The following is a 17,692-nucleotide window of genomic DNA, read 5'->3' as shown; positions in this document are numbered from 1 at the left end:
TTGTAGGTTAGACAATTTATTTATTAAACAGAGGGGCCGTAAAATCCCTCTCTGTATAAAAAAAAAATAAATATGGACTTTTTATCTAGTTTATTATGATGTACACTGGCATTATGATGTCACACTGGCACATACATACATAATTTTAATAAGATGAAATTTTTTAAATTCTTAATGTAATGATAAGACCGTAAGACAAAGTACTAATTCATAAGATTAAAATAAAAATTCTAATTACGCCAAAAAATACATGGATGGTTACAGATTTTACATAACCGTTACAATGCTAAATACATATTGTAACTGCAAAATGAAACCATAATAAAAATCTTCACGAATAAAAAATATTTAATAGAAATATATTAACTTTACACTTGTATATATTTTACTACATACACTTATTACAAGTCGATAACAAAATCCTTTTCCACATACAGAAATAAATTTGAATTGCTTGTCGTTAGTTTAATATTTTTACATATAAAACTACTTTATATGTAAAAATGTAATTTTACATATTTAAAAATTTCAAATGATATCCGCGGCTGGAGGACCAAAAAATTTCGTTGGCAGATTTGTAATAAAAAACATAATACCCTCATTCATATTAATGAAAATATTCATGCATTAATGAAATTCACATATTAATAAATAATATGAATGAAATTGGACGACAATAAATTAATACGTGTTTACAGGAAGTTGCATTGCTTCAAGCGAATTCACATATGAGGAAATTTCATAATAAATTTGGATAAAGTATCTACTGATTCTCTTTTTATAGAATCTGACCTTAAAATGCGTTCAGCATTAAATTAAAATGCATTAAAACGGTCATAATAAAAATTTTTTTTTTTTTGTCTTCAGTCATTTGACTGGTTTGATGCAGCTCTCCAAGATTCCCTATCTAGTGCTAGTCGTTTCATTTCAGTATACCCTCTACATCCTACATCCCCAACAATTTGTTTTACATACTCCAAACGTGGCCTGCCTACACAATTTTTCCCTTCTACCTGTCCTTCCAATATTAAGGCGACTATTCCACGATGCCTTAGTATGTGGCCTATAAGTCTGTCTCTTCTTTTAACTATATTTTTCCAAATGCTTCTTTCTTCATCTATTTGCCGCAATACCTCTTCATTTGTCACTTTATCCACCCATCTGATTTTTAACATTCTCCTATAGCACCACATTTCAAAAGCTTCTAATCTTTTCTTCTCAGATACTCCGATTGTCCAAGTTTCACTTCCATATAAAGCGACACTCCAAACATACACTTTCAAAAATCTTTTCCTGACATTTAAATTCATTTTTGATGTAAACAAATTATATTTCTTACTGAAGGCTCGTTTAGCTTGTGCTATTCGGCATTTTATATCGCTCCTGCTTCGTCCATCTTTAGTAATTTTACTTCCCAAATAACAAAATTCTTCTACCTCCATAATCTTTTCTCCTCCTATTTTCACATTCAGCGGTCCATCTTTGTTATTTCTACTACATTTCATTACTTTTGTTTTGTTCTTGTTTATTTTCATGCGATAGTTCTTGCGTAGGACTTCATCTATGCCGTTCATTGTTTCTTCTAAATCCTTTTTACTCTCGGCTAGAATTACTATATCATCAGCAAATCGTAGCATCTTTATCTTTTCACCTTGTACTGTTACTCCGAATCTAAATTGTTCTTTAACATCATTAACTGCTAGTTCCATGTAAAGATTAAAAAGTAACGGAGATAGGGAACATCCTTGTCGGACTCCCTTTCTTATTAGGGCTTCTTTCTTATGTTCTTCAATTGTTATTGTTGCTGTTTGGTTCCTGTACATGTTAGCAATTGTTCTTCTATCTCTGTATTTGAACCCTAATTTTTTTAAAATGCTGAACATTTTATTCCAGTCTACGTTATCAAAAGCCTTTTCTAGGTCTATAAACGCCAAGTATGTTGGTTTGTTTTTCTTTAATCTTCCTTCTACTATTAATCTGAGGCCTAAAATTGCTTCCCTTGTCCCTATACTTTTCCTGAAACCAAATTGGTCTTCTCCTAACACTTCTTCCACTCTCCTCTCAATTCTTCTGTATAAAATTCTAGTTAAGATTTTTGATGCATGACTAGTTAAACTAATTGTTCTATATTCTTCACATTTATCTGCCCCTGCTTTCTTTGGTATCATGACTATAACACTTTTTTTGAAGTCTGACGGAAATTCCCCTTTTTCATAAATATTACACACCAGTTTGTATAATCTATCAATCGCTTCCTCACCTGCACTGCGCAGTAATTCTACAGGTATTCCGTCTATTCCAGGAGCCTTTCTGCCATTTAAATCTTTTAATGCTCTCTTAAATTCAGATCTCAGTATTGTTTCTCCCATTTCATCCTCCTCAACTTCCTCTTCTTCCTCTATAAAACCATTTTCTAATTCATTTCCTCCGTATAACTCTTCAATATATTCCACCCATCTATCGACTTTACCTTTCGTATTATATATTGGTGTACCATCTTTGTTTAACACATTATTAGATAAAAATAATCAAAATAATAAAAATAATCTGTAAATATTATTTGGATTAACAATAATCAGCATATTGCTAAAATAATAATACAATTGAATAATTTAATCTATAACAGTTTGAAATTACATTCACATTAATTTTAAATAATAAATAGGACTCCTAATCCTCAAAATCAATCAACTATTACTGGTGTCTTATTGCACTTAAATATATTTATAATTATTTTTTTTTTTGTCTTTAGTCATTTGACTGGTTTGATGCAGCTCTCCAAGATTTCCTACCTAGTGCTGGCCGTTTCATTTATATGTAATATATGATTCATATATAATTAATACATGAATATTTTGATGAATATATTATTTCATTAATATTATATCTGTATGTGCTCCACCACTGGTCGCACATAATGTTTCTCTCGTTAAGTGCGTAGACATTTTCTTTCATGCTGGAAAATCAAGTCATAAAAACAGCTGACAGTCGTTTTCAGCTTATCAACACTCCTTAATCGGGAATCGGAGATTTATTCTTTAATTATGCTCCAAAGGGAGTTGTTACACGTTGTTAGATTTGAATTTCTAGGCGATCACTAAGTTTTAGAGCTCCTAGTAATCCACTGTCTTCAAAATTTTAATTTAAAAGTCGCTTAACGACTGAGAATATTGAACTGAAGCTCCAACTTGGGGTAAAACGGCATTTAATTCCATACCAATCGATCAAAGCTGAGGAATAAAATAATTTTCAAGGATAATAAGGTATGAAATTCTGTTAACACTTTTGTAAAAAAGAAATATAATTCTATCAGTTATCATTGCCCACATAATTACATATAATGTGAGTTGTCTGCCGGCCTTCGTGGCGCGAGTGGTAGCGTCTTGGCTTCTCATACCGGGTTTGAATCCCGGTCAAGCATGGTATTTTCACACGCGCTACAAATGATCATCTCATCCTCTAAAGCAATATCTAACGGTGGTCCCGGAGGTTAAAAAAAAGAAAAGAAAATGTGAGCTGTCTATGATCTCCTCATTAAAAATGGCGATTTTCCTTACACCAAAGAAACGTGTTATATTACTCAGGTAAATTATAAACTCATCAGAGAAGAAAATTGTCTTTCGTAAATAAATATTGAGGAAATATTGCGTTTTATAAGAGCTCTGGAACAAGTTTCCTTTCAAGCCATATCATTGTCAGAAAACTCATTATCACTATAAATCTTGAAAGGTTTAAACCCGGAAAAGTATTTTTCATTATTTTCTGATATGTTGAACGGGAAATATTTGAATCTGAAGGCCTCTTCCTAGTCGAGTTAAGAAGAGATCTTAAACAGGATCACATTAATAACATAACGAATAATTCATATCACATAGTTCTATTCAACTTATTGGTATGATCGTTTCAAATCGTAGAGTAATCCATTGGAAGAGGTTTTATTTCCCATTTTCGGAGTGTTACTAATAATGGAACTTCCTTAATAAAATCGCTGGCCTCCGTGGTGCGAGTAGTAGCGTCTCGGCCTTTCATCCGGAGGTCCTGGGTTCGAATCCCGGTCAGGCATGGCATTTTTCATACGCTAAATTTCTATATCCCACGCACAAACGTCAAGCTTATGTGGCGATATCATCAAGAAAAAAAAGGTTAAAAGAATATGTCTGTTATATTTTGATAGCTTTTTTTACGCTTATTCACCCGAAATTAGCAACAAGTTTTCAATCGAAACTCGTTTATGTCCGCCATTTTAATTGAACTCTGCACAAATTTTGATTTGGGCCTAATTTCAATCGAGAATTTTGATTTTCATTGAAAAATTGAAAATAACATCAATATCTAAGAAATCTGGGACTTTTTTTATAAATGAAACCTTATTTACTTTTACAATCGCTTAATGACATACAGTGTTACCAAATTGTGTTTTATATCATGGAAAAGAACTTTGTGAGCACTTTTTAGATTTAGAACTACATGGAATTATATTTTTTTCTTTTAATCTATTAATAAATTTAAGGAATCTTTTTTTAATAAAAGTTATCTCAACACTGTTTTGTAACGTAACGAAATTTATAAACAAAAATTTTAATAAAATATGTGGCTTAACTTGAAATGCAGTTCTGCAAATTAGTAAATAGTATGTTAGGAGAGAGTTGATGAAAATGAAAAATTATTTATCTCCAGCGAAATATAACAGTAATAATTAATTATTATATGTTTAATTTATTGGACTAATAAATATGGAAGTGATTTCCAGGAAATCAGGAACTTGTTCGTTTAGCAAATGAATATCTCTTTTTAAACGAGTTATATGAGGAATAAAATTTACAGAAAACAAATAAAAGTGTAACCTATTATTAACTGTAACATTTTTATATGTAAATTAATACGGGATAACATAAATAAGCTTATTTTTGTTACTTGTAAAACAATATACATTTATATTAATATTATTTTATATTCATATTTTATTTCCTGTAAAATTGTGTTTCATTTTTGTTTTATTCCCTGAATATATGTATTATTTATTAATATACGTAACTCCAATTCAGATTAATCTAAAGATTCCATTCAAATATCTTTATATTCACTTCATGGTACAATTTTTAAATCTTTCTCAGAAATTTTGAACAATATATATTCTTTCCCCTCTCCGCCTATGTTTAACAGAATTAAGAAATTATTTTTACTTGAATATCGATTGTATTTTGGTTGGTTTAAGATGTAGATGTATATTAATATATTCAGCCAGATATACATTGAATCCTGACAATTTCAGGATTAACTTGTGATTTATGTCAAGACATTTAATATCGCTACAGTTATGATATCTTAAAAATGAAAAAGAAAATTATATTTTTATCATTTCTAAAAAAGTAACGCCAATCAAATTTTTAACATATGTAATTAGTGTTTTTTAATTTTTTTTAATGAAATAACATACTTAGAAATTGAAATAAGTATTATTACTACTTTTTCCTGAGACTAAGTAATTGGATCGTTTCTAAAGCCTAAAGATTTTATTCTATTCTCATATATTTGGTCTAAAAATATCGGTAAAACTATTAAAAGTAACATACAAAAAAAATACAACTGCGTGGAGACATATTTATTGCATTTTAGATGCAAACACTGACAACGGTTGGTTGATGAGATAACCCTTATAGTTCTATTAAGATAATTTACTCTACAGTTTGTATATTAAGGTATAATTTATTAAAATGTGAATTTTGTATATGACTTTTTTGAAGTGAAACGTTTTTAAAATCACACCGAAACATTCGGGTACCAGAATAGAAATTTGTAGCGTAACGAAAATGTCTATATCGTCCTGCCTTAATAATTCCCTAATTATTATTCTCTGAGACGTAAATGCGGTATCATTTTATAACTTATATGGTCAGCTCGACGATACGACTTTGAGTTTGCGTCATTGGTGAGCAGGTTGGCGGGGAGGCCGCACAGCACAGATCGGTCAAAAGTGGCGGTTTCGCTCATTTCCATTCAGTGTAGCTCACGACTTAGACGTGATAGCGCGGTGATTCGTGTGTTTGTGTTCAGAGTTTATCGAGATAGATCGATTTAAATAATAATAAGCGTATTTTTGACAATATTTATTTGTAAAAAATTAAAGTAAACATATAAAAACGTATAAAAATTCAATATGTCAGCATCAGTCCGCATTAAAGCCAGCCGGAAATGTAAATTACGCATATGGTTGGAAAGGAGAGGTTACGAGTCACGCACAGGTATTCCAATGTCCGGTGCCAAGCGTGCGAGAGAGAACGTTTCGGGAGCGTCGCAAAGCTGGCAGACGTGCTCAGAGAACGACGACCACGGGGCGAGCACCTCTACCACTGCTGTACCCGAACTAATGGACATAACGAGTAAAGATAACACCCATACATCTGACGTCCCCGGCTGATGGATATCAACATCAGTCGAACTAATGCGATGCAGGACCATTGACGTGCAGCGGACAAACGCTTGCTATGGTATTTGAAAACAATCCGTTTGGTCTATCATGCACCGTTTGGGATAAACTTTGGTTCGACAAAGATTTAAGTAGGGAAAAGATCGCAACATTCCTCTTCTTCAGCCAAATGAAAGAACTAAAATTTTCCATTGAAGACTTACAGTTTTGTTCAAAAAATACGATGATGGCTCTCCCATTTACCTTTTCAGATAAGTGGGTCGGTCTGTAGCTTGGAGGAACTTCATCCAAGGTCTGTAACGTTTCATGTTAAATCAACGGCCGTGCGCCCTGACCCAGCCCCACCATTTTTTTTTTTTTTATGAAATGATCCTGCAAGCATTACACAACTTAATAAATTTTTATAAGATATTTTTTAATATTTAAATTTTCCAATATTCTATTTTTGTATTTTTTAATGTAATGTATTTTATTAATATATTCTAAATTTTTAGTATTTTTTAGTAGCCGTTTATTCTGACATTTCTTTGAAAGCACTACGAGTTTGTTCGAAATGAAACACTATATTAATAAACATCAAGTCCTCGATTAACATCATTTGGGTTTTATATAGTTCCATTAAATCTATGTGAATAATTCATAAATATACTTTTACTGGAATTCCATTAAAATCCGTTGAATTTCTGCAAACATTAACCTTTAGAAATAAAAGTCTCATTTTTAAATTGAATTATAAAAGTAAAACATCAGTCAAGGAACTGAAAAGTTCCAGGTATTAATAAAGTTGGCGTTAAGTCTCAATAATGAAGATGGAACAGAAGGATCATCTGAAAGATCGTTACAAAAAAAATCTGATGTGGACATCACATGATTTCCTTGTTCGCCTATTAAATTACATATACACATTTTTAAAAAAATGAAAAGCACATAAAATTTTATTTCATTAATATTTTCTGATATTGCTTAATATTTTTTTTTTAATTGATGTTATTGAATTATTATTTGTTGTAAACATGTTTTTACAATCAGAGGTTAATAATTACTATTAAATACTAATAAATAATATATTTAAATTATTAAAAAAAAAGAGGGAGATGGCGTCTGATTCAAACTGATGTGCTTTCCCCTTATAAGATCCAAACATTTCATTAATTAAATTTTAATTTGGCTATAACTCTGGAACCAATGAAAATAAGTGCCCCTTATCATATACCTTTGAAAAGCTCTCAATGAGAGATTATTATTGCAGTTAAGAAAAAGTCCAAAATCCAAATTCTTTAGGATTTTTTGGACACTCTCGGTGGATTGCAATCAAAAGGAGAGGTGCATAACTAGATGTTACAACAGTCCTAAATCCAAGATTTCAACATACTACGGCTAATAGTTTTTGATTTATGCGAGATACATATATACGTATGTATGTCGTATAATTTGACGTCACGTTGAAACTAGTCAAAGTGGATTCAGGGATGATCAAAATGGATATTTCCATTGAAATCTGAAAACCGAAATTTTTCGCGATCATAATAATTCCTTTACTTTTTATAAGGAAATAGAAAACGTGTTTATTCCTTTTCGACTCATTTATGAAGTAAGTATTGTAATTTTTTGCAGAAGATCCAAATTGAATAAGGAAATATAAAACAGCAAGAGTAGAATGAGACAGCTTACGAAGCTACTGTAAAATTTACAAAGAATATATTTTAAAAAAGCAAACGGGAATTATCAATAAATTTAAAAAAATCACAGAAAAATATTTTTTTTTAAATTTAAATTTTAGTAATATATAATTTTATAATTTAAATCTACAATTACAAATTTTAGTTAATTTAACTATTTTGTTTTTTTTTTTTTAATTTTATATAAGCACTTTTTCAAAGAGGAAAGATTGTAATCAAGACTAAAATAAAATTATTTCGGTTAAGCTACTGATTTTTTGTAGCGAGACTATAATATTAAACGAAAATTTAGGGTATATTGTTTATTAAGGGGATCCAGAGTTCTACCTTGTTGATAAATCAAGAACATGACTAAAAACTGGAAGATAAATGCTAGAATTATCTAGAACTCAATATTTTGATCCTAGTATTCAATAATTCTATAATGATTCAACAACCTTGCCAGTATTAATGAACATTTTTTTTAAATTTTAATTTCACATAAAATTATAAAAAAATATTCTTTAACACCAATTAAATCTATAATTAGATTCTACTGTTTTATATCAGACCGTAAAATAAATATAACATCTAGATAATTATGAGACTGATCAATCCTCATACAAAGTTATTAATTTAAGAAAAAATTTATTGGAACATTAACACAAGCGTTCAAATATAATTTAGTGATAGATAATGTGTATAATTGAAAAGAATTGAGATTGAGACCTCAGCATCAAAAAAATTATTGATCGATGAACATGATTAATAACTCATAAATAATTTGTGTTAAGGTAATTTTCTTTTTGTATTTGTTCGGAAATATTACGAGATCTTGCTTTATCAGTTCGGATTCTCATTAATCTTATTGTGCAGCCACCCAGCTAGGTTGACAAATAGTAGTAGAGCCAACCTCTACTACAACCGATGAAAGTTGTACTGACTCAAGACTTCTCGGTAACCAACTTCTTAGTAACAAGGACTTATCAGAATCTAACCTATGCCGGTAAAATTCAAAATAGAGATAATAAATAAGGAAAAGAAGTGGCGAGTGAGAAGGGAAGGGACGATCCATCCACGAAGACATCTTACGACAAGATATACGTTCCTACTTAGAGAAAAGTTTAATACTCCTTGAAAGCATTAGATTTTATGAATTGCAATTAAATCCTCTTTTAATAAGAAATAAGCCTCTTTTGCCACAGTATCAGCGCGCTCATTGCCTGAAATTCCAATATGGTTGGGGTAGAAGCTCTCAGTCTTGATACGCTTAGTCATTTCAGAGATAACAGATGGTATATCAGGGACGACAGGGTGTCTGGAGCACATGTCTCTAATCGCCTGTAAGACCTCATGGTAGTCATTACTTCTTAATTCTAACAATTTTTACTTATTCTCACACCAAATATTTTAACGCTGATACCGGTTCTAAGTGTCAATATTCTCTTAGTGAAATTCCTGTTTCTATATGAGATTTAAATATTGTCATTTTCATGAACCTTTTAGATTATTTTCATTAATACATTTATCAACCTAAAAAACAAAGTTTTTCTAAGCTTATCGTTGCTATTCGTCATCAAAACTAAATTATCTGCAAAGGATAAAGCAGTGAACAATACTAGCTGAAATTTTGAATTTCCGAGTCTTATTGGAATAGTTTTATTTTCATAAGTAGGGATTTTTAATAAAACATTAAAAATAATGTGAGAAATTCGAAGTATATATTATTATTTTTTTTTAATAATTGTTATTAACTATTTTAATGAAAATTGACAAACGTAGAGTAAAGAATGATTAAATTTAATAACGGTTTAGAATATTATATATTTATATAAACGACACCTAGCGTATACTTTATGAAGGTACTTCTAACCTATAATATATATGGAAATTCAGTAGACAACATAAGGCTTTGCTACACAACGTAATTTAGGTCAACGACGTTAATGTACCAGAACTAATACACAGCAGCTTTATAATAAACACAAATTTATAATATATATATATATATATATACACAACACATGCGCATAAAATTTTGGTTAATTTATTGACTTCACATAAGAAGTAGTCGGAGTGCCCACATAACTAATGATTCTGCAACCTATCGTACCTTAAGTTTGTTGCGATTTATAAGTAAAATTTATCTGTTAATTCATTGCTACACTGAATTTAATTTTTTTAATGTAGTATAATATTAATGATAAAATTAGGTAATAAATAGTAAAATTAAGTAAATTCTCAGAATTACTTGTTTTCACTGTAAAAAAGTAAGGGATTTTAAAGACAGAAACTAATTAACTATGATTATCATAATATTTTAACACTGATTATATTTTATTTCCTGAAAATTATTTGTTAATATATACAAAAAGTAAAAATAAAAATTAACAGTTTATTTTTTATTTATTAATTATATATGGAGTCGTAAAATTGTAAATGAATTAATTTTAAAATTAGCCACTTTGATAAAATTATGTTTACGTAAAATACATTTTATATTACAGATTTTACAATCTATAACACATTTATCTGATCATCTATTTTGTTGTATCTTGTTTATCCAGCTGACATGTATCTTGTTTATTTAGCTGACATATAAGATCACACATATTACTATTTAATTATTGGTTTCAACGAGATAGATGATATTCCCGAATTTCAAATAATTACTTGTTGAAGCAAAGCTTCTTAATGCAGGATTCGGGATGAGGAATTAACTGAAAAAAAAAAACGAGCGTCACGAAAAAGCGTCACACGCTATCTGCTAACAGTTCATTCAAGAATTGTGTTCAAAGAATGTTACTCTTTTGTGAACGGTTTTTGATAACACTATTGTTTGTTATTTTTATTTTAATAACCGATACATTCTTTGTATAATATAATGTTGAATAAGAGTAGTGTAAGCCAGGGGTCGGCAACACGGCGCACGCGGGTGTCATGGCACCCTCGATGAGATTTTTATACGCCCTCACTATATTACACACCTACTAAGCCCAATAATCGTATCGGCATCGCGCCTACATAAGATAATATAATTGGGCAAGCTCAATGTCAGAAAATAGCAATCAAGGTCGTACACTGACACACTTGCTACTTAGTACGTAGAAATATTCTCGCTTCGGATAAATTTGGTAGTGTTATTGTATTTTGAATGCTACGTATTTTGAGTGTTATTATTATTGACTATATTTTAATATTTACGAATTATTAGTAACCATATCACGCAAGATAGTCGGCTTTTAACTATCAAATACGTATCGTACTGGCTAAACGGATATTGTAAGTAACCCATCATGAATAATTGTAAAAGAAAAAGAATTTATTGTTTTAATGTTCACAGGGAAGAACTATTTTGTTTTATTGATTTTAAAGGCAAATGTATTTGCTCATTGTATAATAATAGTGTGGCGTCTCTAATAACTTTTGAATTTATTTTGCGCCCTTACTGACAAAGGTTGCCGAGCTTTGGGTAACCCTTTCTATTCCTTGTTAATTTAATTTTTGCCTGAAACGTCAATAACTCTTTTTTTAATGGATGAAGTATAACTGAGATTAAAAAATTCCTTTCGGCACGCCGGAAGGCGGAGTTAAATTTCACCGGTGCTAAGTAGGGGATAAAATGATTTCCACCTTAAAGTTAAGAAAAACTTCAGATTTACTCAATATAACAATGGTTGCATGTGAAAAAAGTTTCACATATTTAGCATACGACAAGCCCTATCTAACAATTCCGGAAATATTTTGGTCATCTCTTGCCGTAAGGATTGATCATATAAAAAATGTTTTCAGAAAAAAGCTTTAGGTAATGTTTAGAGGACCACTTTAAACCGATTCGATATTGTGCCTATTAAGGGAGGTATGAGTTTTTTTTTTTGTTTTCGAAACCCCATTTTTTCCACCCTCTGGGCCAATGGTTGTGATATCAAAAAAATTTATTTATATAAGTTTTAGGCCCTATCCAAAGGATAGTAGGAACATTAAACAAACGATCTTCACCGAGATTTTGGGTCGTTATATTTTATGTATCAATTTGAAAGTGATTGGCGAAAATTTACGGCAGTTATCGTGTCTACATGTAAGTGAAATATATATATATTTCATATTATATATATATATATACTCGTATATATAAACATTTGAATTGATAGTGGTTTTGAGGTCTGGGGGATGTGAAACGCGAAGATATGTCGAAATTTTCCGGAAGTCGAATCATGGAACCCGTTGCAGTAGGTAACTTTCTTATGAAATCTACCTAAATGTAAATGGGTAGATGTATTAATAAATTTCTTTAAGATGGTAACTGTTGAATTAACTATTTTTTCTTTGTGTAAGAACAAGATACATAGTAGTGGTCATGTAAGTGAAAATCATTATTATTTAGTCAGATTTTAGCTTTCTGATCTCTTAAAAACAATTAGTGACTGACGATTTAGTTTAGATCAATGAAAAGGAATTTTCTAGATAATATTTTCAGTAAATAGATTTGATGCCAAACATTATTTTTGAGGAAATACATGCGTATAATATCGTATAGTACATGAGGAATTAAGGTTGAATCTTTCAAAATTCATCGGCGCTCCAAACAATTCAAGTTTTAGGTAGTTTAAGACTATTCTTAAGTGTTATTAAACTTGAGTTTTTTATTTCAACAAGAAAAGCAAGTTCGTTATTATTGAATGAAATTGGTCAATGATCTATCGTTGATCACTAATACAGAGCTCCCGTTTCAAATAATTAAACAAGTGATTGTAATTTTACACTATTTATGTAATTCGTAGTTTCCTTACCTTGTTCGATAAATAGAATTAAAGAATCTCACACACACAATCAATCTGAATACGACGGTTTTTATAACCATCCCAGGTTGCGTAAATTTAAATTTATGAGTTAATCAGTTTATAACTTAAATAGAAAAAAAAAATTGAAAAAACATTCATTTAACCGATTTTAGTATAGGATTATTCTTTTGTTTCATTATTTATGCTTTCTATTTTAATACACTAAAGGTAATATATTTTATTCATTAAAAATAGTCCACGAATTTACAATTACAAAACCCTTTTTCACACCACACCCCCCACACACGCACGCGCGCGCGCAATGAAAATAATTAAATAATAATTTCATAATATTTTTTTATAATTTTTTAATGAAATTATCGTAACGTATTAGTGAATATTGTTAAAAACAAAATTTTTGTAATCGTATTTTTATATTACGAAGGATTTTCTATTTGGAGATGGACATTTTATATTCAAGTATAGATTCCTTTCCGTGATAGAGGGTTGTTTTATGTGTAATAGGTTGAAGAGTAGGGAGGATATAATTTTCAAGAAAATCCCTTTCTATCCAAGGAACGCGCCATCTTGACATATTCCTTATAATACACTGAAAACCACACGCGCACACATATTTCCTTTCCCTTTCACCTATCAAGTAACGCCTTCACATACCACATACTGCCTAAGTAATTACTTCTCTTAATTTACTATCACTTCACCTTAATTTGTTAACCTAGCAAGGTTCTACATAATTAAATACCCTCATGTTATTTTGCACACCTGACTGAGGAAATTTACGAATTTTCATGGATTCATTATGATATGGTGAATGTCTAAGGAATGCATGGACTCTTACCAACATATGTCTGAGCGTACATTCACCTAATAACATTTTATTGGTACAATTTCCCTCCCTCTTCCTCTCTCGCTGTTTGTATGTATATGTGTTTAGTTTATATTTCAATATTCAAAATTACTGCCATTAATAATTTTATCGAAAACAAGCACTATTACATGAAATTAAATATTTTGATACGCAATTTAGAGTATAAAATTTTACTTTAATTTTTACATTTAACAAATAATTATCAATAGAACAAGGACAGTGATGAGCTTGTTGCATAGAGTCAACCACGCTCTAAGGAATTAGTACTGTCATATTTTCAATGTGATTCAAGATTTAAAATTCTTCTTTTAACTTTTGATTTGTTGTAATATCTCATAAATTAAATAACAAAGATGATGAAAAATAAAGCCGACTATGACCTGCATAACTGACCGGCGTAGCTATCAAATAATGTATGTAATTTATTTTTAAGAAATTATTTTACCAAAATTTGTTTTCGACTTTTTAAAAATTTGAAACCTTTCCCATCAGGGAGGAATATTAAGTTATTTTAGTGATTTTATTAACAAGTACGTTTTGAGAATTAAAAATATGAAATAACATTTTTCGTTTTATTTCGGAGACTTCCATACTCAAGGGGAAACATTTGTGTAAAATAATCCGTAAGTGATGGTAAAAAGAAATATTAAATTGTTTAAAAGATACAAATATACAGCCCATAGTTTTAAATAAATAATTAAAATTTTTTAAGAGGACGTGAATATTGTATGTTAATTTTTAAAAAAAAATACTAAGTACGGCCTATCAAAAAAAATTAAGATATTTACATTTTAAATGCAATGTTTAACTTGCGAGTTGGATTTAAATTTAAAAAAAATATTTATGTTTCCACAGACCATCGGGATGGAATATAAAACAAAATTTTATACTGCTTTGAAGGCCAATTGATAAAGAAAATATAGATGCAAACAATTCCGATTTACTCCTTTTATGAATCAAGATGTAGCTAAAAATATGTATAATCATTATTTTGCGGAGAGGATGAATATTAAATAAAAGGTTTTGATAATTTGTAATCTTGGTAAAAAAATCATTAACCTTTGTAAGAAAACGTTTTTGTTAAAGTACCGCTGTAAAGATTTGAAATCTTATTTCGGCCAAAACAACCACAACCCAAGCTCAGGATGAGAGGACACAGCTTCAGTCTAGGTTGAGAGGACTCATCCCTAATCCTGAGGTCGAGAGGTCTCAGCCCGAAGCCCAGGATGACCTCAGGACGACCCCAGGACCAGGACGAGAAGACTCAGCCCGCAGTCCAGTACTACCTTATTACCAGGACAAAAGGACTCTTCCCACAGCCCAATACGACTTCATGACCAGAACAAGAGGATTCTGCCAGCAGCCCAGGACGTCTCAAGATTCAGGCCGAGTCCAGGACTAGGATGACTCTAGGTCCAGGACGAAAGGTGTGAGCCCGCAACCCTGGACGAGAGGACTCAAACCCCCAGCTGTAAAACCGGATGGATACATAAAATACGGTCATTTATCCATATTCGTTGGATTTTGCTCCTAGTAATTACTTCCTTATCCCAGATTTGAAGAATTGATTTTGACTAGTTGAAGCTTCATTTCAAATGATGAGATTAAAACTGAAGCAACCCCTTTTTTTCCAGAGTTAGATAAATTGCATTGAACTGATGGTATTAAAATGTTGGAAAGTTGTTGGTCAAAATATATGAAATTGTCAGGAGACTATGTTAAAGAATAAAAATAAAATCTCCGAAAAATTCTGCGTTTTCTTTTTCAGGTCGAGAACTTTCTAAACAAACATCGTATATTTGATTAAAATACTCCGATATTGTGTTTGGAGTTATTTTATAATTTAAATTGAATTTTATAATATATTATGTAGATTTCCTAAGAAAGCTACTTGTAATGGGTACCATGATTCGACTTCCGGAAAATTTCGACATATCTTCGCGTTTCACATCCCCCAGACCCCAAAACCACCGTCAGCTCAAAATTGTATATATATATACGAGTATATATATTTCACTTGTGGACACGATAACTGCCGTAATTTTGCGCCAATCACTTTTAAATTCTTCCCTTAAAAAAAACTACACCCAAATTTTCGGTCGATTCGTTTACAACCGAAATCGGACCATGGGAATGGTAACGGGAAGGCTTCTTCCAAAAAACAAAATGTCGCTATAACTTTCTTGTTAAGTAAAATATCGAATACGATTAAAGTTCCTGCTACTTTTTTGGATAATGGCCTGAAACGTATCAAGTAAAGGTTTTTTGATATCACCAACCATTGGGCTAGGAGGTGGGAAAAATGGAGTTCCGAAGACAAAAAAACATACCTCCCTTAATAGACACAGTATCGAATCGGTTTAAAGTGGTTGTTAGTCCTTTAAACATTATCAAAAACGTTTGTCTGAAACAAGTTTTGATGTGACCAACCCTTACGGCAAGGAATGACCAAAGTTTTGCTGAAATTGTAAGAAGATGGGCTTGTCGTATACTAAACATGTGAAACTTTTTTCACATGCAGCCATTGTCCTATTGAGTAAATTTGAAGTTTTTCTTAATTTTTAGGTGGAAATATTTTTTATCTCCTACTTAGCACCGGTGAAATCTACCTCCGCCTTCCGCTGTGCCAAAAGGAATTTTTTTTATTCGTATTTGATAAAAATAATGCGGTGGTTTTAGTCGGTTGGGATAAGATGTATTCTTATTGGTCATAATTATCAGTATTGCGAGTAATCAAATTATATTTATATATATATTTTTTTTAAATAAAATAATAATCTTAATTAAAACTTTTTCTTAAAAAATAATATCATAATATAAGATGAAAAGGAGACAGCTGCACTTGTATTAGATACTGTACAGTAAGATACAATATGAGGATGAGAGATCTGTAAATTTAACAATATCCGAACACTCATCATTGTTCCAATTGTCTTTTTCCTATTAAAGTACAACTATAACAAATTTATATGTAATATAAATGTAACTTCATTTTAAAACAATGTGCGGAATCGACCATAGACGAAGTACTATTACTATTATTACTATTTCTACTACAAGAAGACTACGTACAACTCTGGATATAAACTTCGACTTAACCTAATACAGCAGTAAGTTAAGTTAACCTAATCTAATCTAACAGTACATTATAGTTAGAATAGTCCGAACGACCCAATATTCCTCTCCTCCTCCACCCTTCTTCATCCGTTGATTGTCCAATGTACCTACCAATTTACCCCAAGTGACCAACCGAGACGTGAATTGATTGTTACTGTACGCTCCAAAGAGAGTTTAACTTGTCATATTCAACAGTATTAACAACTTTATCTAATACCAAGTATGTATTTCTATTAATACGCCTAGCTTAGAAATACGAATTATATAATATTCATGCACATAAAATTGTTATCGGTTGTGATAATTTATTTAGTTGTTACTGGATTTTAATTTATTTACAATTTGTTCTAACTAACGATGTCACTTTGGTACACACCGAATTAAAAAAATTTTGCACAAAAATACGAATAAAAAAAAAATTATTTTAAAATCATCACGTCAGTAGCCATGTTTAAGTATCTAGTTATTTTAAGATATAAATGGAAGAAATTTATAATTGAATTTCAATAAAAATTTTACGCATATTTAAAACAATTAATAACTAATTATCGGAACAACGCCACGAATAATTGCTTATATTTTTATGTTTAGGTCATTAAAGTTCTGGTAACAGTTTCATAGAGTATTACGCAGCTACATCAGAACATAGATTGTTGTCATTTCAGAAGCGATAATAATTACAGGTCCTGAGTAAATAAAGCTGAACTTTCGAGAAAGACTGGATAATTTACATTTATTGGCCGGAGGTAGGCGTGTTGGCATCGAGCCACTGTCAGATAGAAACTGTGGTGATTATTATTTGAATGTAAGCTGTCGGCGG

Source organism: Lycorma delicatula, chromosome 9, assembly GCF_047948215.1.
Source record: "Lycorma delicatula isolate Av1 chromosome 9, ASM4794821v1, whole genome shotgun sequence".
NCBI classification, from domain to species: domain Eukaryota; kingdom Metazoa; phylum Arthropoda; class Insecta; order Hemiptera; family Fulgoridae; genus Lycorma; species Lycorma delicatula.
This window is presented reverse-complemented; position numbering follows the sequence as displayed.